The sequence below is a fragment of the Dermacentor silvarum genome, chromosome 3, assembly GCF_013339745.2.
Source record: "Dermacentor silvarum isolate Dsil-2018 chromosome 3, BIME_Dsil_1.4, whole genome shotgun sequence".
In the NCBI taxonomy this organism is placed as follows: domain Eukaryota; kingdom Metazoa; phylum Arthropoda; class Arachnida; order Ixodida; family Ixodidae; genus Dermacentor; species Dermacentor silvarum.
The window spans coordinates 194471292-194498973 of NC_051156.1; the positions used below are offsets into that span (position 1 = coordinate 194471292).

Sequence of the window (27682 nt, forward strand, 5' to 3'; positions counted from 1 at the left end):
AAATCTTGCAGCGCCACACAATTTTGCAAGAAACGCCTTAACCACTCAACGGCCTTCAAAGTGCCGTGGTAGCAGCGCGGACAACTCCTTTGAGTCGCTATTGTGGCGTTTCGAAGGCCGTTGACTGGAAGACCTTCCAAACGTGCCTGTGTGACACGGGTATTACGCCGCTTCTCTCTCTTCTGTATCTCCGATTGGACGATGATAGCGTGCGCTTCCCCTTCTTTATATTTTGTTCTTTTTTTCACCTTAGCACCATGTCGAATGTACCTCTGCGCAGCCGCCGTTGCCGGCGGCGGGGTGGCGCGCGCCCGGCCTGAAAGCTTGAACGTAGACTTTCTAGGGGCGCCACCGTCGACTTGCTTTCGCAAGCAAAAAGTAAAAAAACCGAGCGCTTTAGGAGAGGAGACGGCGGAGGAAAGAGTAGATGGCGGTACTTTTTCTATATAGGGACTTTACACCCAATCAGGCCCCTTGAATACAACTAAAGGTCGTGACATTCTTTTATCTTGCCGCCCGCTCGCGACCGAGAGCAGGCGTGAACGGCTGGGGCTTATCCGCGCCTCCCTATTGGTGGAACAGAGTCACATCGCGTGGTTGTGAGGACGGTGTTTCCACGGAAACGCGAGCGATCATCCGCGCGCTGCCGGCAGCGCCTTTTTTTTTTTTGTTTTTTTGTTTCTTTGTTTTGCACTCTCGCATGGCTCCATGACAGTTGCTCTTAATCGCGATGATCGCGAATCGTGATATCGCGTCGATCGCACTTGCGGCTCGGCACGATCGCCGCGATCAACAAGTGCAAACTGAGAAGGCGAGCGGCGAGGGAGGGAGCGAGCTGCGAGGCAACGGGCTTACCGAGAACTGGAGAGGCCAAGAGAGGAGGAATGTCGCTCCTTAAATTTCACTTATTCAGGATGCTTACACCAACTTTCACCCCAAAACGCTTACACCCAATCAGTCTATCTGAACTCTAGATGCATGGGTGCTGCTAGTGACTCTAGTGAGTGGCAAAGCAAAATCACGTGCACAATCTTGGTTTGAGTTAGTGGGTGCTGTCACATATTACCTAGAAATGTATTTGGAAAATTCCATTTTGGGGGGTGTTCACTAACCCCAGCTTCTTCGCAACTTCTGTTGGAAAACACCTCCAGTTCTTTCACCAGCACTTGATACAAAAATGGTGTCAGAAATGCCATTTAGGGTGCTCTTCAACACATCTTTAATGCTGCAGAATGCAAGGCCTTGTGAATATATTACCCCACTTAATTACAATAACGCTCCAAATAAACAACCTCAGGACTCTCATCAAAGTTTTACATCCATTCATCCATCCATCATTCAGACTGCGCCGTAAATAAGATATATGTGTTACAAGCTGCTCCAAAGTCAGAATTTGCCTGCTCCAATCTGCGCTAAAAATGGCTATAAAATGACTTTGGGCATTCCCACCCCTGCCGCGGCAAACACAGAGGCTTCACCAAGTGGTCACTTGCGCCTTGCTAGCAGAGTTTTTTCCATCGTGCACCTGAAGCGACCATTTATGAACGGGAGCACGTACTCATGTACGTCATGTACGTCAATGTACTTCAGCATGTAAGTACGTAAATGTAAATGCGCTAGAGAAACCGGAACTTGCTGTTGTATGTTCTTTGAGTCGCAGTTTTATGAGCAGCGGTTTCGACTCGTTTTTGTACCTTCCGTTTCTACTAGGTGTCCGAAAGCTGACTCTGCTACTGTGCGCGGTGGAAATGGCGGTCTTAAAATTTGAAGCCTATACTTGCGGCAGTGCACGGAATCGCTACAACGCACGCTAAAAATGTCCACCACCGGCTTAAAAGACATGTCCGCATGCGACGCTGCATATTGTTAAAAACTCTGTGGAGAGGGTTGCTGGAGTTATGTGTACAATGTGCTGGGTAATGGCCGTCTGTAGCTCCTGCCATGTGTGATGAATGTTCTCGTACGCCCGTCGCGTATGATCTGTTGTACGTACAGTAAGCACGCGACCCAGAATATATGAGACTACTCACGTGGCATATGAAACCGTAAAACATGATGAAGTGCTTGTTTAACTTGCTTCTGCAAGCACCAAAACTTCAGGCTCACTGCTCGCGCGAAGACATGAAGCTTAGGTACAACGCTCACTTGGAGAATATATGTTCTGGGGAAAAAAAAAGAAAGAAAAAGAAAACGCGCTCACTTCCGGTATTCTCCAGTCTGGCAACAGATATAGTTTCTTTTTTTTTTTTTAACTCCAGCCTGAAAAGCGGAACCGCGGATAGCAATAAAGAAATGCGATACGTTTCAGAAAGCAGGGTACACGTGCCCGGAAAACGGAGTACTACGCCAGTGGCTTTATTATTCATTTTTCTTCGTGTGCCGAGAGGAGTTTCGCGTTACGCCACCATTAAAAACGACGGACTGCCGCGAATAACCTGTGTGTCTCGGCACGAGAAAAAAAAGAAAAGAAAAAAAAAACAGAATATAAAAAAGATGGTGCGCCCGTCCGGGCGCACACAAACCTACGCAGCTGTTGACCGACCCAACGTTCACACACAGGCAGGTTCGTCTGCACAGGCTCAAACCGGAAGCAACAAGCGAGCAGCGATTCCAGTGCTGGGCACAGTTGCGTGCAGTGTTAACTGTATCCAAATGGCTAGGCACAAAATACACCCGTGTCCACAAAATTGGCCAAGAAAACAGGGTGGTGGAGGGTACTGTGCAAGTGTCCATCTAGTGGACGTGTCCATTTCGTCTGCTGCTTACGTTCTGATTGGCTGGGCTGGGGAACGCGGCAGAAGGCGGCAAGGCGCCCCACAGCCAATCAGCACTTCAGCAGCAGATGAAATGGACATGTCCACAAGGTCGACACTTACGGAATAGCACCCCAGGAGAGCGGAGTGATTGATGATTTAGTCAGGGGAGCGAGTGAGTGTAGTGAGTGCAGTGAGGAATGAGCGAGTGAAGTGAATGTAATGATTGATGGAGTTAGGGGAGTGAGGGACAAGCGAGCGAAGAAGTGAGTGATTGAATTGTAAGGCCGGGCTGTAGCCTTGAATTTGTTTCGTCGCTGTAGGATAGTCTGATTTGTCGAGTATGCAGTCAGCAGCAAAAGTTTACGAGTCACAGGGTATAGAAAAAGAAAAACTTATTTCTGGGGTTTTACGTGCCAAAACCAGTTCTGATTATGAGGCACGCCGTAGTGGAGGGCTCTGGATTAACTTTGACCACCTGGGGTTCTTTTAACGTGCACTACAATGCAAGCATACGGGCGTTTTTGCATTTCGCCTCCATCGAAATGCGGCCGCCGCGGCTGGGATTCGATCCCGCGACCTCGTGCTCAGCAGCGCAACGTAGTAGTTTATGCCACGTACATTAGTCATTAAATTTGAAGCGCCGCGTCTAATTATAGCGGAAGTTCACATTTGACGTGGAACCTTTTTTGGCCAACTGTACCAGATCGCAAGGTCGTTTAAGGTGAATACACCAGGGGGACGAAATCTTCAATTCAATTTGCTGACGAGGCATGACATGGTTCAAGGGGAGGGAATCATGCAGTGCAAAAAGGGTCAAATGCGTGGTTGCTCGCCGCGTCATTAGATCGCGCTGAACCACATCACCCTCACTCAGTAAGCGGGATCAAGAGGCGATTCTGTCCGTCGTGTGAACCCGCCTTTACGAACCAAAGCAACGATCGTGATGCTTATGTGTTCACCACATCTGGTTTCGCGATGGATCACTACCATAACTGTTGCTATACCGTATATAAGTTAAGTTAAAGAAACGTGTTTTGCGGATTCTTGTTACCGTGCAATGCATCTACAGCCAGTGGCAGAGGTATTTTACAGCGCGAGCCACTTGTATTTCGGAATTATAAAACGTTTGTGTGTGTGTGTGTTTACCACTCATAAATTACAAAACAGTGACTAAATTTGTGTTTATTAACTAATTTATTTTGTAAGCACACTGCGAACCTTCTGGGGTATGTATAAATTCTTATTTTTTATGTCACTTAAGTAGCATCAATTTCTTTTACAGCGAACCTGTCTATGGCTGGGTTCCTATGCATTTTTCGTGTCACGTCAACAAATCTGCGTGTATAAAAACAGCTCCCGAATTTGATGCAAGATCGCTTCATTCTACGCAAAAGCTTATACGTCTCATCACTTGGATATGCATTTTCAGTAGGTTCGTTATCAATAGGCACCATTTTCAAAATCAGTAGACTCTCAGGTAGATAATATGAGTTTCTCAAAGATTTGCCGCTGTGGTACCCGCGTCGGCCATGTGTACGCTGTGCACCGCCCTCTCTTTGTTGTCGTTCCAAGCGCTTGCGTGCCAGTTTCCTTGCGCTCTCCCGGCGTGGCGGTCCCGTCGCGCCTGTCTAGTTTCCTCCGGCTGACTGAAGTGGCGGTAGCCTTCCACGCGAATGTATGCCACCGATCAAAACCACCGATCAATATAATAGTGTGTGTGCGTGTGTGTTTCGTCTGGATGACCACCGTCGCCGCTCAAGAGAAATGAACTTTGCTCATACCTTTGATCTAAATTCTGTGTCACCTCTATGTCGTGTGCTAAACTGCTTCGCTAGTAATCCACCTTCACAGCAGTGGAATTGTGCGTGATATATTATTTTTTTTTCAATTTTTTGTTGACTGCACGTCGACACTGCCACATGAAATAACATCGCATCCGCCTCTACAAGCGGTCTTCAGATGGCTTTTTGCCAGGAACCATTTTCAGAACTGTGTAATCTATCTATCTATCTATCTATCTATCTATCTATCTATCTATCTATCTATCTATCTATCTATCTATCTATCTATCTATCTATCTATCTATCTATCTATCTATCTATCTATCTATCTATCTATCTATCTATCTATCTATCTATCTATCTATCTATCTATCTATCTATCTATCTATCTATCTATCTATCTTCACGTTGTAGTGATGGTGATTAACACAGTAGCGAAAAACTGTGAATCACGAAAGTAACTCTTTTTGGGCGAACCTGTGCCCAGGAAGAACAAGCAAGAGTCAAGCACAACGATAGCGGCGAGCACTGTCGGCGATCGTCGAAAATCTGATCAACGGGTCAAGCGCGTCGGCTTTTGTACATGACTCGTCGAAGGAAGTACACTTTTGTACGAATGAAGCAAGATTTTGTACATGACTCGCCGTGCTGAATTTGCATTAACCTGAATTGTTTTAATTGTTTTGTTATTTTTTATTTGTTCAAAATGTAATTCTGTATAGGTATTATATAATGTTTCAATTATTTTGCTGTCGCATGTAATTATTTGTAGACAACTTTTACATCTTTGCTGCATTTGCTCTAACTTAATTTGTTTTGTTCTTTTTAATTAGAACAGGAGGTCCCCTTACAACCTTGAGCTTTGGGACCTTCTTCTGTATACCTTGTTACTGTGCTTTCATTTTCGTGAGTGAATAAACAAATTCTTCTTCTTCAAGGTTCCAGCGTAATCACTGGTGACCGCGTGCCTTCCCGAAAGTACTACACAATTCGCGTGGCGCATGCAATCGGATTACACAAGGTTCGGCGGCAACAGAGAATGGATAGAACCATGGATAACATTCGAGAGACTTCCCGATACATGCAAGCAAGTCCTGCGCCGTACGATTACGTTTAACGTTTGTTCGCCGGTGAAAAGCGGTCACCGGAGAAAGACAAATAAGTACATCTCTGTCTGTCTGTCTGTCTGTCTGTCTGTCTGTCTGTCTGTCTGTCTGTCTGTCTGTCTGTCTGTCTGTCTGTCTGTCTGTCTGTCTGTCTGTCTGTCTGTCTGTCTGTCTGTCTGTCTGTCTGTCTGTCTGTGTCTGTCTGTCCGTCTCTGTCTGTCTGTCCTGTCCTGTCTGTCTGTCTGTCTGTCTGTCTGTCTGTCTGTCTGTCTGTCTGTCTGTCTGTCTGTCTGTCTGTCTGTCTGTCTGTCTGTCTGTCTGTCTGTCCTGTCTGTCCTGTCCGTCCGTCCGTCTGTCCGTCTGTCTGTCTGTCTGTCTGTCTGTCTGTCTGTCTGTCTTCTGTCTTGTCTGTCTGTCTGTCTGTCTGTCTGTCTGTCTGTCTGTCTGTCTGTCCTGTCTGTCTGTCCTGTCTGTCTGTCTGTCTGTCTGTGCTGTCTGTCCTGTCTGTCTGTCTGTCTGTCGTCTGTCTGTCTGTCTGTCTGTCTGTCCTGTCTGTCTGTCTGTCTGTCTGTCGTCTGTCTGTCTGTCTGTCTGGCTGTCTGTCTGTCCGTCGTCGTCCGTCCGACTGTCCGTCTGTCCGTCCGTCGGTCCGTTGTCCGTCCGTCCGCCGTCCGTCCGTCCGTCTGTCTATGTGTAATTGTATGTATGTATTATAGTAGGTATGTAATGTATGTATGTATGTATGTATGTATGTATTGTATGTATGTATGTAGTATGTATGTTGATGTATGTAGGGATGTATGTATGCTGCTGCATGCATGCATGCATGTATGTATGTATGTATGTATGTATGATGTATGTATGTATGTATGTATGTATGTATGTATATGTATGTATGTATGTATGTATGTATGTATGTATGTATGTATGTATGTATGTATGTATTATTATGTATGTATGTATGTATGTACTCTTTCTTGCAAGATCCCCTAAGCAGCAGGTGTTTCTGCCGAGCGAGTAGCTCACCGGTTGAACGACGTTTTCTCGCTTCGTACACCGGTAGAGCCGTGCCTTCAACTCGGTCAGCACTGCACCGAAATAACGGAACGATGCGCCGGTTTCGCTTCGCCTCGCCGCTGGCGTCTCGCCCTCACGCGTTTCGGCGTCGGTGGCAAAGCGTGGTAACGCAGGGCACGTTCGTTCGATGCTGACAAAGCGGCGGTAGCTGCTACGTGACGGTCGAGACTCGGGGGCTAAATATAATGACGAAGTGACAGAAAATGGATGTGGTTGAGAATACCTCGCTGGCTCTGATGGTTGGACGGAAACTCGAAGCTCCGTGGAAAAAAATAAATAAATAAAGAACAGAAAAGATACTTGAAGCGGGACGTTTCTAGCGCACGTTTCTCGGCCGAAAAGAGTTCGGAGCGCATCGTCGCAATGCGCCGACAGAGTTTCGAAGAAGGGAAATGAGCTAGCGAAGAATAGGCGCGTGAATTCCTTGAGAGATTCGCACCCTCTTTGCGTTTTCGCTTCTTCCTTTCTCCTTATTTCTTCCCTTTTTCGTCTTTCTTTCCCCTTTCTTTCTTTCCTTCCTTCTTTCTTTCTTTCTTTCGTTTCTTGATTCACACTCTTCTCACGTCTGTCCTGCAACCAGTTCATTTCTGTGTACGAAGGCTTCGTGAGGTTACCGTTTCTCGCAACTAGCATTTCGCGCGTTAACCGCTGCAATGCACGATGAGAAGATCGAAGATAGGAATGACTGGTGGTCAAGAAGGGCGTTCACGTTTACGTGGAATAAAATTATTATATGGGGGTGGATAAAAAATAAATGAATTTTGCAGTGATTTCCATTTACAAGGTGGCGTTTCATGATTGCCCACTTGTGTGTGATCTTGCTCATTGCTAAGCCTTTTTAATTGTTTGCGCTGAATGACTTTACTTTTAGTGAGCTTATTCAGTCGCAAGTTAACGAAAACAAAGTTAAATCTGGTTGAGCAAAGCTGTTTACAGCATTGTATAAAAAAAAGAACATGAAATTAGAAATAAAAGAGAAGCAAGTAAAACTACGTCACCTTCCTTATTCTGGTTGGAGGTTCTCAGAACACCGGGGTCACCCTTAATCTTTTATTTATTTATTTATTTATTTATTTATTTATTTATTTATTTATTTATTTATTTATTTATTTATTTATTTATTTATTTATTTATACTCAAGCTGAAAGACCTAGAACACTGATCGAACCATTTAATTTAATTTGGCTGTTCTATGTTGCAAACGCAGGAATTTCAAAGTTATTCCTTGCATACGCGTAAGTTGATGCACAACACAGTCTTGCTCGTCCCGTCCGTACGAAACGGACCTAAGTTCTTTTCTTCTTGCCATAGCTTTTGTTCCATTGTTTGCAACGCATCGCCCCGTTTTCTTTTATTATTATTCTTTTTATTCGTGTGCTTTTATATTTGTCGTCTGCTTCGCATCCGAAATTCCCTGTAGTTGTCCAATTTCCGCCTTTATGTACACGTTTTCTTTTTGTCGTCTGCTGCTCGCGTCGTCTGCATTTCTCGTCACGCACACGTACAGCGAGTTCTTTGCTGGGCGGTTTTCCCTGTCATCACGACGTCCCATTTCATGCTTGACCACCTCATTTCCGGTGCCTTGTCACGTTCCGCTGGTTATAGCTATTGGTTTTCTGTCAATACTTACTTTTTTCTTCCCGTTATTTGCGCTTGCCTCACCCTTTCCTGCAGTCGCAGCTGCGTAATCGGCGCGTCAGCCATTTTCTCGCATTCATGTCGCTCCTTGTCGCACCCAGATGGTGCGTCTCTCGCTAAGTGGCCTCCGGACTCGACGACAACGTGCAATGCGTCGGTAGCAGGGCGATTAGATTTCGCAGCCGGCCTTTAGTTTCCGCCTTGTCCATTCGTTTCGCTGATTGTTTACACTCTGCATCTTCCCTCCTACTCCTTAAACAAAGGCACTTTTGCGTCGTCTGGAGTAAGAACGGAAGGAGAGAAATACAGATATTTTGTTTTTATTTACTTCTTCTCCTTCTTGAACTCTGAAGGAGATTGTTGTTTAGCTAGCCGGCGTCGTCTGTCGCGCCTTACTGAGACATTCGGTAGGCTAGGGTTAACAGAATGGCCCAATGGAGCGGTTACGAAGCAGCACTCTTCCAGCCAAATTCTAACGGCGATATGGTTGGGGGATGTCGAAGGCTTGTGCGTATACGCGATCCGGGCCCGGCTTGACTATACCGATATTTCTCTTTTGCGCAACCAAGGCTGCAGCACACGAGCTTTTATTTTCTCTTCTTTTTCGACACCGTCGTCGTAATCTCGGGTGAAGGCGACAATGTGTAGTTAGGTGACGCAAAGCGACGCGTCAGATCCGTTCACACGAGAAACGGACGGTATTGCGCCACCGTAAATCCGTTCGAGGAATCATCCGAAACGCTGGATATCCACGAAGCACGGTTTCCTCCACGCCGGTATGCCGGAAATTGAAAATACACAAATATAAAAAGATCACGCGTCTGTGGTCTGACTGTCATTTAGAAACTTGTAAGAGCGAAATCTCTTGAAAACTTAAAATGTTCCGTTCACGGATAGCAGAATCCTCCAAGCGGTCACTGAGGACTCAAGAGGACATTGGGTGCTATTCTAGAAACTAAATTTCGTCATGTTGTCGAAGACCACCAGGTTGTCGAAGACTGCCGTGCTGTTGAAGACCGCCATGTTGGCGTTTTGAACCTGCCAGAGACGTCGTAGCAGTACTGAGGGGCCAAATCGAAGCCGACCAGACCAGATGGCGAATCTGACAATACGGCTGAATTTGATAAACGTGCAACCAACAGGTTTTAGACGGCACACAAGGTGTGAGAGCGTGTGAGAGGAAGCAGGCAACTCGGAAGTGCGTCCTCTAAGCGATACTACGAGGAATCTAACCAAACGCACGTAAAATATTGAATTACATGCTTGACACAGCAAGCAGAACGCCGTCATCTTTTTCAAGAACAACTTCATCTTCGCAGTGGGCACAATTTAATCTTCACACGCTACATTATACTGTCTGTTGTGACCTCCGAGATGCCTACACAGTTGATACCACTCTCGGAGTCTGCATGCCGCACAACACCCTGCGCAAATTTCTAGGTACGCATGTCGAGCGATATGTAGTTAAATAAGGCTTTAACTGGGCATGATTAGTGAAACAGCGTTTAGTTATCTGCGCTGGTTGCCGCATGAAAAACAACCTTACGTTTACGCTCAGTATTGGCTATAGTGCAGAAAGCCGTGAAAGGAACGGAACTCAATACAATATTGCCAGCACCGGACGATCATAAGGAATAACGTGAAAGCGATCAGTACAAGCCAAAAGAATTAACATCGTACAAAGCAACGCTCCAGCACACTAAAAACTAGTATGAAGAAAGTAATAACCACCGTCTCAAAAGTGGATACCAATCAGGCTGACTAACAACCCTGATCTCAAATGTTCTTCAGGTGCATAATCAACTGACATAAAGATACTTTTGAGGATACTATTAGTCAGTGTGTTTCGGTCCTGCATAGAAGTTTTCCGCATGCTATATAGTTTATTACAGTTATTTTTCTCATTGCGAACCAGTGGGTACTGCCTAAACCTTTCGTCACTCTGCAGATCCATGAAATTACAAAAAAAAAAGTCATCCGTTTCATCCACTGGCCTCAAGCAACTTACCCTGCTTCACATTTGTGCAGAGTACGGAGATCCTGTGCACGTGTATACCCACGGATCTGTCACACCGTATGCCTCGGCTGCAGCCTTCGTCATCCCACATATGATCATCGCACGGCGGTTTAAACTAGGCCAACATCAACTGCCGCAGAACTTGTTGCTATCCGGGAGGCACTTCGATTTCTCTGTGCGAGGAGCCTTCTTGCGCCTTTCACACTGTGGCGTGATAGGGCACGAACAGGCAGACGCTGAAGCAAAAACTGCTTTAAATAACGCTTCTGAAGTACGCATTCCGTTCTCACGAACAGACACAAACGCCCTAATCCGTTGCGTAATACGCAACCGTACGTTGGAGCACTGGACCCAACCAGGTCGACGACACAAGCGAGTGCATAAATGGGACCCAGAAATGAAATTCTGCATGCCTCACAAACTCAAAAGAAGCCAAACAAGCATGGTGCACCGTATTTGCCTTGGTGTCGCATTCACCAAGCGTTATAGACATATGATAGGTTGCAGTGAAACTAGCCCAAATTGTGAATACTGTCAGGTACCAGAAACGCTTGATAATATATTTCGCGTTAGTCCCGCGTACGCGCAAGAACGGCAAAAACTGGTCTCTTCCATTGGAAGCGTCGACAAGAGGCCGCTAACATGAATTGCACACATTTCAATCTCAAAGCAGTGTAGGACCCTATAGATGGCGATCATGGCTATAGTGTCGGGTACATGTTCCACGAGTTGCACATTTGAAGTAGCATACATATAAAATGAAGTTAAGCACTGGAAGTAATATTAATAGAAATATCGAATTTAGCAACAAAACACATTTTAGGTTGTCCATTACGCATTCAACAAAAATATCTTATACGAGGCAGACGATTCTTGATATCATGAGATTTCTTGAAATTCTTTGTATCATGCGATATCAGGTGATGCTGATATTATGCGGAAAGCGATTCTAAACCATAGCGCCATTCAACTTTGATAGCCTCTGGCTGTAAGTAGGCTATTCTTGAAAATAGATAGAGTAAAGAGCTTGCTGGCCGCGTTTCTAGTCTTACGTACGGTTATCGCCAACATGCTTTATGTAAAGGGATCCCCTTCAGTTGGTATTTGATGAAAAATTACTCCAGTCTTGTACACCCAGAGCGTCAAGCGACAGCAGCTGAAGTGATCGGAATAAAGGTGCACTATGATCTGTAATGTTTTTTTTTTGAAAAGTATATAATTCGTACGGCGCCTCCTTTCCGCCAAAGTTTACTGATTCTAAATACGTGTAGACACGTGTCGGCCCCCAAGATTGTCGACCCTTGATTCATCACCCTTTGGAGAACGGAAGCTGAGAATGACGATGTGGATTTAACGAAGGCACCATATATAACGGAGAGGATTAACTTACACAAAAATACCTAGTTTCACGGCTTTGCCTGATCGATGTCGCAGCTAACTAAAACCAGGCTAAAAGCGCGCGGGAAGCGGCCTGATACCCATGTTTATCGTTTTTGTCCTTTTCTTTCTGATCTTCGGAGAATTCGCTTGATAGCTGAATCTTTCTCTCTTGTAAAGCCGCCGATAGAGAATAAACTGCGTGCGCCGCCCCTAATCGCTCCCAATAAATAACGCGCTCTTCCCGTAATACTGCCGGGACTCTTAGCCTTAAAACGCATCGAATCGTTCCGCGTAAAAAAAAAAATAAGAACAAAAAAAAAAGAAAAAAAAAGAGCTGTTCTTGGCTAGAACTAATGAACATTTCTCGGGGCTAAACGACTCACCCATTAAATCGACCGCTTGCGGAATAGGCTTTGCAGCGCGCCCAAGCGCTCGCGTGATATATGTTGTTCTTAAATGGGGCAGTCATCTCTGTGTTAGCCTAAAGTGGGCACCGCAGAATGCACATGACGAAGACACGCGCGCGCAGCGCTACGTTTAAAAAACGGTGTACTTATAGATAGTGTGCACAAAGTCTATGGACATATTTCTACACAGTGTTACGAAAAAAAAAAAAAAACTAGCGCCTATTCACTTAAAACTAAGGAGCTAACTACTTGCGGCAGCAAGTTATAGACCTCGATGACAGGGAGAGAGGAAATAATATATCTAAATCATGACTTGAGGCTTAATTGGGAAACAGGGTAAGGAGAAGCGAGATGGGGCCAAACTTGGCTCACTGCAGGAGCTTTAGATGCGAAACCTTCGTAGTTAGACGACACTTATTGCATAAATGAAACACACAAACAGGCAACATTTGTATGCGTACGCTGCGCCAGTGTACACGTGCGTGCAAAAGTGCGGGGCCATCAGGCCATCGTCCTCATCGTCATCGTCACAAAACACGAGGACACACCTACAGAAGAGGAAGGAGTTCAGTAGTAGTTCTATGGAGAGAGAGAGAGAGAAGGGAGGAAGGAAAGGCAGGGACGTTAACCAGACTTAGTCTAGCTTGCTACCCTACACGTGGGAAGCGGAATGGGGGAGTGAAAGAAAGAGAGAGAGAGAGAAGACACGAGTGTTGATCGTTCGTTCACGTGCACTAAGCAAGGTGCAGCATGTCTACAGTCGGGCACTCAAGTCTGTCGCTTTCAGGTACTGAAGAATAGCTCGAATGGCTTTCTGGGCTGATGAGCTGTGAGGCCAGCTCCCAAGACCTCTGCTTCCGTAAATGGCCTGTCGTCCAGTCTGTTCAAGGCACACTGAAGAGTCTGGCGTTGATTAGCGAAGCGAGAACAGTGGAACAGAAGATGTTCGATGGTCTCTTCACAATTGCGCTCAGTGCACATGGGTGGGTCACCCATTCCAATAAGATAGTTGTAGGAGTTAGTGAATGCTACTCCTAACTACAGCGACACAGCAGTGTTGCGTCACCTCGTGAAAGGTGCGTTGGTAATTTCAGTTTCGGTGATGGGTCGACGCTGTATAATCGATGGTTAGAGTTCTGCAGAGTATGTCAAAAACTCAACGTGATGGCGCGCGCGAGATTGCGAAGCTCACTTGCAACTAAGTCTAGGCGCCGGCTCGAATGTGAAAAGCGATCAGGTCTGTATTCGGCGAGTTTCTCGCAGAGGCGTCTGAAATGGAGGAAGGGGCTGGGGTAATCGCACCTTCAACTCTTCTAGCTTCTGGCATGACTGCCCTTTCCATGGAAGCGAGGTATTTCTGTGGAACAAACGCTCTGACGCGCACTGCGTTGGTGCACAATGGTGGCAGACGAAGTAATAACCTTGTCCACCCCGGGTACCATTACTTTCCCGCTCAATAGTTAGGACTGCCCCCTACAGTTTCTCTCAAATTCATTTGGCTGTCCACTGCTGCGCCGACTGATACGTACTCCCCTGTGCATAAACTCCGTCACGTCATCGCCATAACGCTTCCATATGCTAATCAGTGTCTACCTTCTGCAAATCTTTTCTTCGTCGTCTGTCTGTCTGCTCAGTTTCAGACACTTCAAAGCGGATCGTAACGAACGTGCGCGAATGACGCATTTGCGGCACTCGCATCTCAAGCTCGAAAAGCGCTCCGGTTATCTTTTGCCAGAACGAAATAACGGAACAAATCATCGCCTAGCTCTATGCTCGTCAGATGAGCATTCGCGGTGTTCCTAAAAAAAACAAAAAAAAACCTTTAATTAATGAACATTATCTCCCTCGGCAGCGCATGCAGAGTGCCCCCCATTTCTGTATGCACAGGGAAATCTTTATCGGTCGTTTTTCATCCCGCGAACGGGCGCGGAACCGCCGCCTGAGCGAGGCGGTTCCGGACGGCCTCCCTTGGTACACGTGTACACATAGGCGGCGGTGACGACAGCAGCGGCGGTTAATCATTAACCTTCTCTTCACCCCCGCGCCTTTCACAGTGTCTGTGTGGTATGCCAGTCGGGTATACCTTTGTTAATTCATCCCTCTTTCATTCTCTCTCCCTCTCTGATCTCTCGTCCCACGAGCTTTTTTTAGTGCTCCCCTTGTTTCACTCGCCATCCCACGTCCTTCATCCCTATTCAACCCCCATTTTCGTCGCACTCGAGCTCTCCCGTGTCCTTGAATACCTTTCAGCACTCGCCTCGTCGTCCATCATCATCCCCGCTTTTCATCCCTCAGGACTCGGTCCCTTTTCCTGACCTTCACCTTCTTCCCCATTCGTTGCGTTCGGCATCCACACCTCTCCACTTTCTTTCGCCTGTGCCGGTTCATTCTATAACCTTCGTCACGTTTACAGGTTTTGATTATCCCTTCTCGGCATTTCTTTAATTTTTCCTCTATCGGCTCCCTGTGCTCCGCACCCTCACATTCTTCGTAACCTTCACTACTTCCCGCTTTCTCTCCTCCCTCGGTATCTCTTCTTTCTTGCTACTTTCTCCTTTTGTGTGGCATCGGGATATCCTCCGTTTTCTGATTCGTATCTTCCCTATTCATTTCTCGGCTCTCCATTCCCTTCTAATTCTCCCTTTTTTCTTCATAAGCACAAGTTTCTCCCTTATGAACTGATTTCTCGCCTTTCTTGCACAACTATCCCTTTTATTCTTCCCACAACGGTAAAGGCCTTCCCGTTTTCCCATCAACACCCTTCCCCTCTCCCCATTTCCTCGCGCCGCTGCTTTATACCCTTCACGCTCTCAAATATTCTTGTCCACTTGCTTTTCATCCAGTTTTGTGTTGGCTCTTCACGTCACCCCTCACACCACCCTTTTACTCCCCATTTCTTATTTTCTTCCCTTTTTTTCATCGTTCCCTAGTTCACCCACGCGCCACGCTGCAACCACTGAGCTGAGTGGCGCACTGCCGCTGTGCAGAATGAACCGCGCCCCGTTTCGGGAAATATAGAGGCACTAACGACTCGGCGCTATACGTATACACCACGGAACGGCTTTATACATTCGCAGGAGGCTTGGCTCGACCCTCAACGACCCTGCGGAAGCCCACAATCCTTCCTTCTTTTTTTTTCTTCCCTCGCTCGCTCACTACCCTACTAACCTTGTTCGCGCGTCCACGCCTATGCCACCGCCCAACTGGTCAGGTACTGTGCTACTTATAACGTACGACCATACATATGTATACTTGTAGCAATACAATGCGCTTGTCCTCGGCCCAGCTTCTACTCGCTTGACGCGCTGCACACGGAGGACCGGTGAAATAATAACGAGCCTGCGGAGAAAAAAAGAATAGGAAAGGAGGGTGCAGGCTTTTCCTAACCCGCCTAGTCCATAGCAATAAGCGTGAAGTGGGACGGTGGAAGGGCGGTTGTTGCCTATAACCTTTAACAACTATTCCCTAACCAAAAGGGTCAGCGCAGGGAAATGAAGGCTGGGAGATGTGACCGTGGACAATCCCTAATAGTCATTTTCTGTACCATGAGGGGTAGTGGTTCCCTAAACAATCTACTTAGGAACAAGGGTGGTTCCCTAAACAAAGATTGTTCCCTAATCAATCTACCAAGAGATGTTTCCTAATAATCGAGAGATTGTGTGGGGGAGGTGGTGCAGGTTTCCCCTGTAACCCTCGTCGCCGTAGGCAAGAGCCACCGAAGGGAGAGAGAGGGGAGGTTTTTCCCTACAACCCGCTTCGCTGAAAAATGTAGTGCGGGCGGTGACGCGGCGTTACATAGCGTCGGGAACGAGCAAATAATTAACCGCTCTCTTCGCTGCAAATGGTATTTCGGTTCGCGTTGTAGTCGCTACATGATGTTCAGGTTGCCAAAGCAGTCGCAGCCTATACGACTAGGGAATCGGGTTCGCTGCGTGAACCGGTACATGCGGGATAATAAATAGCCCTCCTGACGTAATAAATGTCCCATTCCCTCCAGCTCCGTTTGTGCGCAGGAGGCTGGGCTTTAATGTTACAGGTCGCCGTTGCCTCCGCAACAGGCCGCTGACGGGAAGTGGGTAAGGCCGGTTCTGCCAGTACTTTCTGGATGGACGCCGCTGCTAATTAGAATGGTAGCGGCTGAGAAATGGGGGACGAAGTTTATATAGTTAAAGTGTCCGTGTTTCTAACTCGTTAACGGTTTATGGCTAATCGTGGAGAATTTCAGTTTCACGGAACTATGAATCAGAGAGAGAAAGGCAGAGAGAGGAATTCGAGCAGCATTAATTTTCAGAAATCCTACTTTCCGGTACCCTTATCAATTAAGCTGGGCGGCAATATTGTGGGCTGTTCTTTCATGGCAACTTCGTTCGCAATAGAAGAATAGGACTTCCCGGTTGAAAAGTAATCACGTTCGGGATTACGCAGTGGCGTCTTGTAGGCAGGGGCTCCGGAAATATATCTGATGTGTGGGGGCGACGTCTGGGGCACATGTCGCATCGTGTAGTTCACCTCTCTCTGTCTCTCTGTATCTCTCTCTCTCTCTCTCTTTCTCTCTCTCTCTCTCTCTCTCTATATATATATATATATATATATATATATACGTAATCAACAACCATCGCCGAAGCGCAGTGCAGAGAAAGGAAGGCTGCAGTCTTATTTAAATCGTGCTTTTCTAGGAACAGGCTTACACCAACCTTTGTTATCTTGCGTTTCATGGGCTTGGGTAGGGGCAAAGAAAAAATCAGAGAACGAGAGGCATCCTAAATTCGTGGAGCGGAGACGTGCTCCAGCAACCAGCAAGGGCTGCAGAATAGAGCGCAAGCCTTCTCCTCCAAGATAACCACTTCAGGATGGAAGATACGTTGAACCATGCAGGCGAACACAGGCAGCACTCTCGACGCAGCAAATGCACCGACAAAGAGAGTCTCAGAATTCACAAGCTTCCAAGAGAAAGGAAGTGGGGGGTCGGAACAGCTTTGAGTGTGGGGGCATGTGGGGGCTGTGGGGGCACTGGTTTAGAACCTGTGGGGGCGATTGCCCCCACTGCCCCCGCCCCCGTTTCCGGAGCCCCTGCTTGTAGGCAACTTCAGACATACGATATATCGATAGCCGTCAACTCAAGGAAGAGCTGTCGATATTGTAGAAACGAGCACACAGAGCGCCAGGTTTCTGTTGCTACATGAACAAAGTTTCTGCGGTAGCGACACCAATGGTCAGCAAATACAAGAGTTATTTGTTACGGCAGTAACAAATAAATCTTGTTATCCCCTTGTATTTCTTTCGACAGGGTTTACTTATTGGAATACATACTGTATCTAGAGTTAGAAATGACACTGCTTCGGAACTGTGTTGGGGGCTACAAGTCTAAAGCTTTTGAATTAGCGTTTATTACGGACAATCTCTGTTTTGTCGACAATTATGGTATAGTGGGGTTAATATGGAGCTACGTCAAGCGAACGCACGCGTGTGTGTGACGATAACGAATGAAATAGTGATTGATTTCTCGCTGCGCAATGATACTGGAAACCTCTCAATGCGTTATGGATGGCACGCGCATGCGCTCTCTCATTAAACGTATGCAACATTTTGAAAGCTGGCTCTCGTGTCAGGCCAGTAAACGAAAGGTAAGTAGCAAGCCTCTTAGCCTTTCGGAACTGTACGTGGTAAACTGACGTTTGCCCTGGCTTATCGTTGTTTTCGTAATCAGTCAGCGCTACCAGCAACTTACCTTAAGTGATACAGCCTCGAGATGGACGTCATACACGCTGTGGATAATAACGACAACTTCAGTCCAATCACTGGGACCTCCTATTTGAAAGTTAGCCGATGTGTTACTGATAATTTTTTCTCAGCACTTGTCCACAGACTACCTACAAATTTCTCGCACAGAACAGATCTGTAAATTTGTGCGCAGACAACGATAGCTAACATCGAACAAGACTTAGCAACTTTTGTCAATAAAATGTGTACTTTCTGTTTACAAGAAGGGACATGTGCATATGAAGGCAAATAAGTATTCTATTCGAATTTTATAGAATATCTACAGACTGTCTGAATTCTTTTTTTTTTTGTGAGCGTTACATTCGTGTGTGCGCTTTTTCTCGAACTGTCCCAGAGACGCACTGTGGTGGCTTAGTGGCTATGGAGTTCTGCCGTTGAGCATTAGGTCGCGGGTTCGATTCACAGCCTGCGGTAACCGCATGTCGATGGGGGCGGAATACAGGGAAACGTTCGCGAACTTAGATTTGTGTGACGGGTAAAAGAACCCCCAAGTGGTCAAAGTTAATCCCGAGCCCTCTGTTACGGCGTCGGTCATAACCAACTGTACTGCAGTTTCGGGACGTTGGTCCGCGATTGGCACCGCTTACAAGTGCTACTTATAAGTAGCACTTATAAGTAAGGCTTATAAGTACCGCTTAAAGTACAGTTTATGAGTCGTTCCGTTCAGTTTGTGTTTTATTCACATGCATAAATGTTCAGGACTAGAGACAAACGAGAATGTTCAGTTCTGCCTGTTCCTCAGCACTGTGCGGATTTTGCGACGCAGTGAGCAGTGAATGCGGGGAGGTCACGGGGCAGTGATCTCGGCGGTTATCGGCCACCGAACGAGTACGGAAAGAAACCAAGAAGAAGGGCCCTCCTCGGCAGCAACTGCGTCACCGGCTATGCGGGTTCATAGCGTCGTAAAGTTTATGGGCAACCATGCGGGACGCACTCCCGGTCTGCTTACGGAGTCGGCTCTGGTCAGAAAGCTATATAGAGGGCGTTTTTCTTGTCGGCTGAAGACGCTCCCATAGTCAGGCCAAGCCTGGCAGGGCACCTGGAGCGTTTAGTGGCCAAAAATCTATCACGAATGGAATAGCAAAAAACCGTTTGCGTTGTTGTCGTTTATTAACTGTAGATGAACTGTTAAACGGGGGGGAAAAAGGCTGCATTAAGGCCACTTTTCACACGACACTGATAGGAAATCAATTCAGGATACCCCTTTCATCATAATTATAACGCTCCCAGGCATACCATAAACACACTACCCATTAAGTCTACGAAAAAATGCAAATGCCAAAAAAAAGAAGGAAAAAGCGTTACCAGAGATATGTCTCACATGCGTAAGCGTTATTAGATGTTCATACACACTGTGCATATAAACACACTATTGCACATGCACATGCATATCATATTGTTCAAGTAACCCTAGTGCTAAGCCTCAATAAATGCACAAATTTCGACAACATTTACAACGTGAATCAAGTTACCTAGGTTGCTCTCCACAAGAATGTCCCGTGGGACAGTCAACGCACATCTATCTCTTTTTAGTGGAACGTGATAATGGACCGAGTGTTTCGGTTACAGAAGAAAAAAGAAAGCACGTCGATCTTTGTGACGCGTTAGCAACTCTATAGGCGTCGTTCACGGAATGTAGAGCGCTCGTGGTGAATGACGGACAGCCGGGGAGGCGTGACTGTATATCGCTGGTCGCGAGAACCTGTATGCTATTCATTCGGGCGCGTACACCCAGTGGCATATCGCCAGTGGTCCAAGTTGTGGTCTACTCGGTGGTGCAACACTCGCGAAGTGGGAGGAAGGAGCATAGAAAGCTGCTTATAAAAGTGGCAGTCCACAAGAAAATAAGTTAGTCCAGGTAGTGCAGTGAAAGCACATCTCTGCTTAGCGGAACACGACCGTGGACCGCGTATTTGGTTACAGAAAAAGAGGCACTTCTTTCAACGCGATGCATATGGCAGCTCTGCAGGCGTCACTACTAAGATTAAAAAAAAAATAAAAGCGAACTCCTGAGTGATCAACTGGCTGCCAAGAAGGCGTGACTAGGAAAACTATCACTAGTCTCAAGAATGTATCAACTATGCCGCGCGGTCGCGGCTTTGATCGAGTGGCTGGGCGAGCTGTAAGCGAGCCGGACGAAGTACACAAAAAACGTAAGTGGGGGAGTTTGATTGAGCGGGCGCGTGATTCTGCGAGTGGTGCCTAGTAGCAAAGTATAGTAGGCCCGAGTCTGTGGGTTTATAACTAGGAGGGTGACGTTCTTCGCGATCGTGTCAGAAGACTATACACTCTACGTGCACTGGTAGCTTTTCTCGTGACTAATAAATAAATAAATAAATAAATAAATAAATAAATAAATAAATAAATAAATAAATAAATAAATAAATAAATAAATAAATAAAATATCCGAAAGGTTAGGTATTATTACAGTTTCAATTTAAGCGTTGACTCGCCTCTTGTAATAATGTTTTCCGCCACATTTCATTATCCTCTTCATCAACGACAACAGCAACAACAACCAACACCTGATTATTTTCACTGTCATGACGAAGGATTCTCAACATGAACTTCAATTACCTCCAGGCTGCGCGGCATCCGACTTGATCCTATATGCTCGCGAGAATTTCCTAGCCTTGTCATCACTTCGTCTCATCTTCTTCTCCATCCCGGATTGCCGTCTCCGTTCCCTCGGCACCTCAACTCGCAGTCGCGCTGCAAACCCTCCCCCCTCTCTTCCACGATCCTCTGCGCGATGCTCTCACTGGCAAATCGATCTGGACTGCATTCGAGTCCGTGGATGCTCGCCGCTGACATATACGTGGAGAACGACCTTCGCTGTATATCGCGGTATAAGTCAGATGCCCCCGTTTTCGGGCCAGGGCCATGGTCCAGGCGTGCAAAAAAAAAGAAAAAGAAGAAAATCCGTCCATACGCCGCTGGCACACAGCCACATCACGTGCAACCTGCGGCTGACCATCGATCAATTCGAACGCACGCTCGGCTGAGCACCGTTTCTGCGCCTGTGTGCGTGTGTTCGTGTGCGTGTGTGTTGGAGGGCTGGAGAGAACCTGTTGCGAAAGAGATGCACTTTCTCGGGAAACATTTTTTTTTGAAAAATCACCTGGGAAAGACAGCGTTGCTCCGTCTTTTCAGGTGGATTTCTGGAGAAGGCGCCAATTACCTGCATGAGAAATCGCACTGTCAAGGCAGGTAAATCAAGATATATACTAATCAACTTTTTTTATTATAACCGGCAGCACATGTTGAAATGCTGAAAGTTAAAAAGCGCACCGGTGAAGTCATGACTTCGTAGCAGAACTTCTACCTCTCTCTCTCTCTCTATATATATATATATATCTATATATATATATATATATATATATATATATAGATATATGATGAAAAGGGAAGCGGAGGGGCTTGATTTTTGTTAATCGTGGCCCCATAAACCTTGTGGGTAATGAAGCCCACGAAAGCATTACAAGTAATTAGCGGCGGTTCAAACTGAAATGCAGAAAATAATGAAGAAAAGGGGAAATGAAACTGGACGAAAAGGTAACTTGTCGCCGGTGGCAACCGAACCCACAACCTTCGCATTACGCGTGCGATCCACTATCAATTGTACCACAGCGATGGCGGCCTTCAGTCCGTCCATTAACTTGGGTATTGATGTCTACTAGATCTAGCCCTGTCTACTAGATCTAGCCAGCGCCTCTCGGAGCCATGGCGGGCGGATTTGGAACACTCTTCTCTTGCCCGATGGCGTCGTGTAACACGTGAAGTTAGGAGAGCAGGAACGTGGCTAATAAACTCTCGTGTGCTACCTATTGGCATCAAGGCTGCCAGATTCGAGACCCTATGAGGCCAAGGGAAGCATAGCGGTAAGTAGCTGCGGCTTACATTGAAATGTAGAAAATAATGAAGAAAAGGGGAAATAAAAGTGATCGGGAAGGTAAATCGTCACTGGCGGAAACGTATATATATATATATATATATAGCCAGCATATCAAACACATTTATGCAGCATATGCGCTGCATATGCTATTTTGCAGAGCAAAAAAGGAAAACGTTACGCTATCTAAAAGGTTCCTCGCATTAGGCGTGAGAACAGCGCAAAATAGAGGAAACGAGAAACGGTGTGGGCAACCCCTTGACGAACATTATGCAAATAATATGTCGACGTCGCTGCACTCACTCCGACAGTCTCTATGTACTGAAAATGACGCCGGCGGGTTTGATGCGGAGTCTAAGCATTACTTAGGAGAGGCTCCGAGGTCTAATGCACTCGCTCGATATGTCTTGTTTTCGAGAAAGAGGCGAAAAAAAAAAAAACAAAAAAAAAGAAAACGTCAGTCCAGCGATCTACAGCAATCAGCCATCAGAGTTCGCCAAGCGTGCTTCGGAAGCAATAGGGCTAGCTGTAGAGGAAGTATCGTGCAAGTCTGGACCCAACTTTCGCATGCGGCCCTTATCAATATTGATTAGACGGCTGTGGACCGACCTTTAGACGTAAACAACTTTGGCCTCCGTATGGAGGTTTCTCCTTTAAGCCTCTGCACATCCTGTATATGTAGACGATATTATATTAAACGCTTAAGACTACCGACAGATAGTTCCCAGAGAAAGAGAGAGAGAGCGTGGAGAACTTTAATGAGAGAAAGAATGGAGAGGTCGGCCTAAGTGATGTGACTCTAGTCTGGTACTCCACGCTGGGAAGGAAGTTTTAAGAAACGACAGCGACAGGGCAGGACGATGGTTTCTACAAAATACTTATAGGCATGGCCGAGAACTTATCCATGGCCAGCCTGTAGACTGTATACGTACTGGCACGCATACATTGTTTTATGTTTTTATTCCGGCCACCATTTCTCACCGGTGAACGACTGCTACGGGTTTTCGTGTTTACAGATGTTCCTCACACGGAAGCCTTTTGTTAGAGTATTTCGAGCCTCTCGTTTCCTTAACACTGTCTCGCTGATGGCTAATAGACCATTAGTTGCGTAAGCTAAAGATATTATTTTATCTGTCGATATAGACTTCTGTCTCCTACTCTCAACTAGAACATAACATACTCCTGCTTGACAATTAATTAATCTGCTTTGTTTTGCATATCTCCTTGCGGAGCGACTGACACAAGCCTAGCCTATGTGTGTATAAGTAAGTGCACGTTGAAAACAAAACAAAACAAAATATATTTCATCTTTCCGGCGGGATGCTGTCCTTTATCATGAATGGTTTTACAGGCTCATGACACCTCATTTATGCACGATCAGGGGGAGTATTGCTGCAACAATTCACACTATAGTTGTCAAGAAGTAGTTCTGGACAGAAGTAACAAAAGAAAATGTGAAAACACACTGTATACAATAAAGACCTGCGCAACTTCTGCATGAGTGAAGGGCAGTACACCTTCGCCGAGACACCGTCGTCAGGTGCGTGCTAACAGACACAAATGAAAGGCATTGATCCGCAAAATGCACTTACATGCACAAATAATTTCAGCGCAGACTTACTAAAACACCAATACAGATTCCAGCAACGCCTATCTTTCAACTACATATACATAATTACATCTATCTATGCAAAAAAAATGACCACAAAACAAATAAAGATAACGGAGCCGCAACTGAGAGCTCACTTATCGACAGTCCATGCCGCTAACCCAATAATATATACACTTTGTAGCCCTCACGCATTGGTGCAAGAGTCCTTCGCGTACTAGATTTAGGTCCAACCGCACAGTTTAGTTCAAGCTCCGTCCACAGTACGGAACATAAGTGCGTCACTTCATACCTAAATGCACAGCATTATACTTATCAGATACGCCGATCTAACGCTGTGCACACCAAAACGTCCTTTAAGAATATGATCGCCTTTTGCTGCAGCTGACTCGCTGACTCACGACCACTCTTTAATAAAAAAAACTTATATCATACAGGACCTGAATAAAGTTCATCATACCATACCATACCAAAGTAGCTCAGTTTCTTACGGTAAGCGTTACTCGTACAGTAAATAGTAGTAAGAACCACGTCATGATAATGCTCTGGGGGAACTCCCACGTTTCTGTAAAAGGTTTCCGTTCTTTATTTCTGAGTACTCTTTCTTCATCGCTTGCACACGTCTTCTAAAGTGGAGAAGAGCAAGCGCTAGCGGGTTTCAACATTGGCTTGCGCGGCCACGAAAGGACTCAACATCAACAACATCAACAATTCCAGCCATTTCACCGGCGTCTCGTATTGCTTTGTTCGCGAAGCACGTTGAGGTTAAACTTTCCTTCGAAACGTTTACGGGCGAAATGTCTCCGCGCCACCGCATCACAGTTCAGACGTGCTCCGAATAAAATGGTGCGACATGCCTGGCCTACTTACTATTTGACCAATTTTTGATGAAAAAAAATATAAAGGGGCCCGTGAGCAGCGTTGGCACTTCCGCTGAATGGCCACCGTTAGGTTTAACGGCGGCGTTGTTTCCCGTGAATTGACTGCACTTTAAAGTGTGATTGACTTGGCCAGCGTTGGCTATAAAAATGACTCTAACCACCGTGTCGAGATTGCTTTTTTTCTTTCTGTCTATACGCAACCTTATGCTTAAAATTATAGAAAATTCTCTGCTTTTATATTTGGGCGTCCTTATTATTATGTTTTGCTTGGAAAGAGCTCGGTTCTAAAGTAAGTGAAATACGGTCATTCCAGCTTTCCCTTAGAAGTATAGGTATTTTTTATGTGTAGCAACTGAGGAGTAATTACTTGTTTTGTAAGAGGTTTTCTTTTTTTTAGATAGGGTGTCATTCTAATTTACGTTCTCTGGCGTTGCCTTTTCATTCAATGCTGCTATTTCGTAATATTTTCTTTTGTACGTATAAAAACACCTATACCCGTTTATCTGGGTGCACATAGGTACCTAGGTATCGAATAGAGGTACTCACCTTTGTACATCATTCGGTAAACAATTATTAAGGCGAAGCTTTCTATGTCTCACTGATTCGTCCGTGAGCGCTGAAAACGCACGGCAGGAAAGCCAACTTACACAATGGCACTATCTGTGCATCTGCGCATAAAAAAGAACAACTCCGCACGACATACATATCGTAGAGCACTAGTTTACATTCGCAGTTGTACCGACAAGAACAATGGGAACTGCAATGCCACGCTACCCAGACGAACTGTATGTGTCTGCATTGCATTACGTGCGTCACGAAATGTATTCCCGACCTTCACCATGGGTAGGGCCGCGGGTGCAGCGCACGGCAGAAGAGGCTGCCGTACGCGAACGTAAGCGCGAGCGCGATCGTGCTCGTTAGGCCGATCGCGTGTATCGGCAAAGGCATGCAGTTCGTGAAAGTGTGAGTGTGTGCGTGTAATCAACGGCTAGATTATCTGAAAAAAAAAGGGCTATGCAACTTAACGAAAAGTGTCTTGATTCAACTTCAACGTTCAAAAAATACAATCCTAACAAGCAATCAAATCACGTATGCGTCGCATCGGGTCGCTCAGCATTTCTCGAGTTCGTTGCGTGGTCGTTGGCTTTGGACTTTGATTCAGTTTGCATGGGCGAAAGCTTCGCGTTCAACCATCTTTTTTTTTAAGAAAAGGGCTTTGATTTATTGTTCTCATGTCATTATCATCACGATCGTCTTTTATAGTAACCGTGGGACGATCGAAGGCATCTCGCAGTGATCTCCGGTTACCCCTCTCTTGCGGCAACCGGTGGCACCTATGTGGCAGCCAAATTACTAATCTGATCACTCCGCCTCATTCTCTGCTATGGCGAGAGCAGCAACAACAAAACAACAAAATTCAATGCAGACGCAATCGAAGTTTTATGCAATGAACTTCGACATAGGCAAATAAATAATTTGCTATTCATTCTACGAGGACGCGCCACATATGTCAAGATTATTGTATGTGACACTTCGAATGTGTCTGCATTGATCCCCATTTTGATGATGTCATTGATCTTGCCATGGCACTGTCTGCAGGTTCGAGCGACTACGAAAAGACTACCACTGGTAGGGGGCACTGACCTTCGTAAAGGTCAGTGCCCCCACGATTTCAGCCGGTTTCCACACCACCGCCCTCATATGTCGTCGCTGAATAAGATATAATGTGATTGTGGTTCTGCCGGCCGTCCTCGATGATCCTTAGCTTCAGTCGGTTCGTATTCTGCTACTATTGTAGATAGCGAGTTATCTTCTCTACGCATTACATGACCTTGTAACCTTCGTGTATAACCGTATATAAAAGAGGGAAACAAACGCACACGAACGCTCTCATTAAAGCAATCATATTCTGCAATAACCGGAACTTTTCCTAGGGTTAATTGCTGCGCGGAATCTTGTTCCATTGTGAAAAGGTGTCGGAAAAGAAATATAAAAGACTTGAAAAGATTAGTACGACACCCTATTTCACACACCCTAAGCGCACGGTCACGACGGTTTGAGCGGCGTGAAATAAGGTACAAATGCCTATCAGCACCAATCTTCTGAAAATATATGCGGTAAAACTGGTGCAGTTTTGTTCTGTGTCTGCGTTTAGCCAATGTTTCTCAACCCAGACAGTCTTGGATGGCCGGTATGCTTGCATATTGGTTGTGATTACTCGTCACAAAAGTGGCGGCGGGGTTCTGAGCCTGCTATAACGTGGCAGTCAATTAAGAAGCGTGAGGATCTCAGAAACGCGGGCGAGTTACATAATTGGGCATACGTCAGTAAAACTGTAAGGCTAACTGTCAACGAACTTTTATCACTTGTGCGATTAGTGGTATGCTTTGATGGCTGATAGGAGGTTCATAAACAATGCAGATAGGTTTCCGTAGTGTTCTATGTGGGCTTGAATACAGTAACATTAAATGTCCGCCGCTTTCGAGTCAAATCCGAGTTCGTCCACCCCTCTCAGACTTTTCAATGAGTTTGCTTAAAGGCGGCACCACCTCCTTAATATCATGTTATAATAATAATAATAATAATAATAATAATAATAATAATAATAATAATAATAATAATAATAATAATAATAATAATAATAATAATAATAATAATAATAATAATAATAATAATAATAATAAAGTTCTTTCCTGCTCGAGATTAGCTTTTTAAGTTCGCATAGCGGCGTTAACAATTCACGACGGGCCCGAGCAATCCCGAGATCTCAGGCCCGAGATCTCGAAGCTGGTCAAAAAAAAAAAAAAGTTATAAAGAAACGCCTTTGTCGGCAGCATAACAGCAATTCCGCGCTCGGTACAAATTGAATGAGAGTCTAAGTGAATATTATCCATTCTCGGAGGAACCCCTTTTCCTTCGTCAGAGAACGACGTTAAAGCCATTCGAAGTAAGCAGAGAGAGAGAGAGAGAGAGAGATTTCTCGGGGCCTCAATATAGGGCAGTCGCTGAGGAGGACACATTTCCGAGACGAAGTTCAAAATCAAAATATGTAGTAGACAAAAGAGGCTCGCTCCCTCGCAGAGTTTCTAATAACGCCACGTGTTTCGTGAGCCCTGTATTTGTATTATAATACGATGTCCGGGCTTTCGGATTGTGCATATACTTGCCTGTGAACGTGCCTAGGTGTTCCCTTTCTTACGCTAGCGTTGTCTTTCAACTTCCTTGCTCCGTTTCGAAACCCGTATATGATTTCGCGAAGGACCCGAAGAAAGTGAGAGGCACTGCGAAGTTCGGCAAATGAAGGGAGAGGAAATTCATTCTTATTGTGCGGCAAGATCTATAGGAGTGCTTTGAGTA

General features: G+C 45.7%; 1 protein-coding gene across 1 annotated transcript in view; it reads right to left on the bottom strand.

Moving 5' to 3' along the window:
* The window catches only part of LOC119445114 (uncharacterized), a 130945-nt gene extending 109814 nt beyond the window's left edge, over nucleotides 1-21131 (bottom strand). The window contains exon 1 of the mRNA XM_037709436.2: nucleotides 21065-21131. The gene's annotated coding sequence lies outside the window, so the exon portion shown is untranslated. The remainder of the gene's footprint in view (nucleotides 1-21064) is intronic.
* Nucleotides 21132-27682: the final 6551 nt, after the last annotated feature.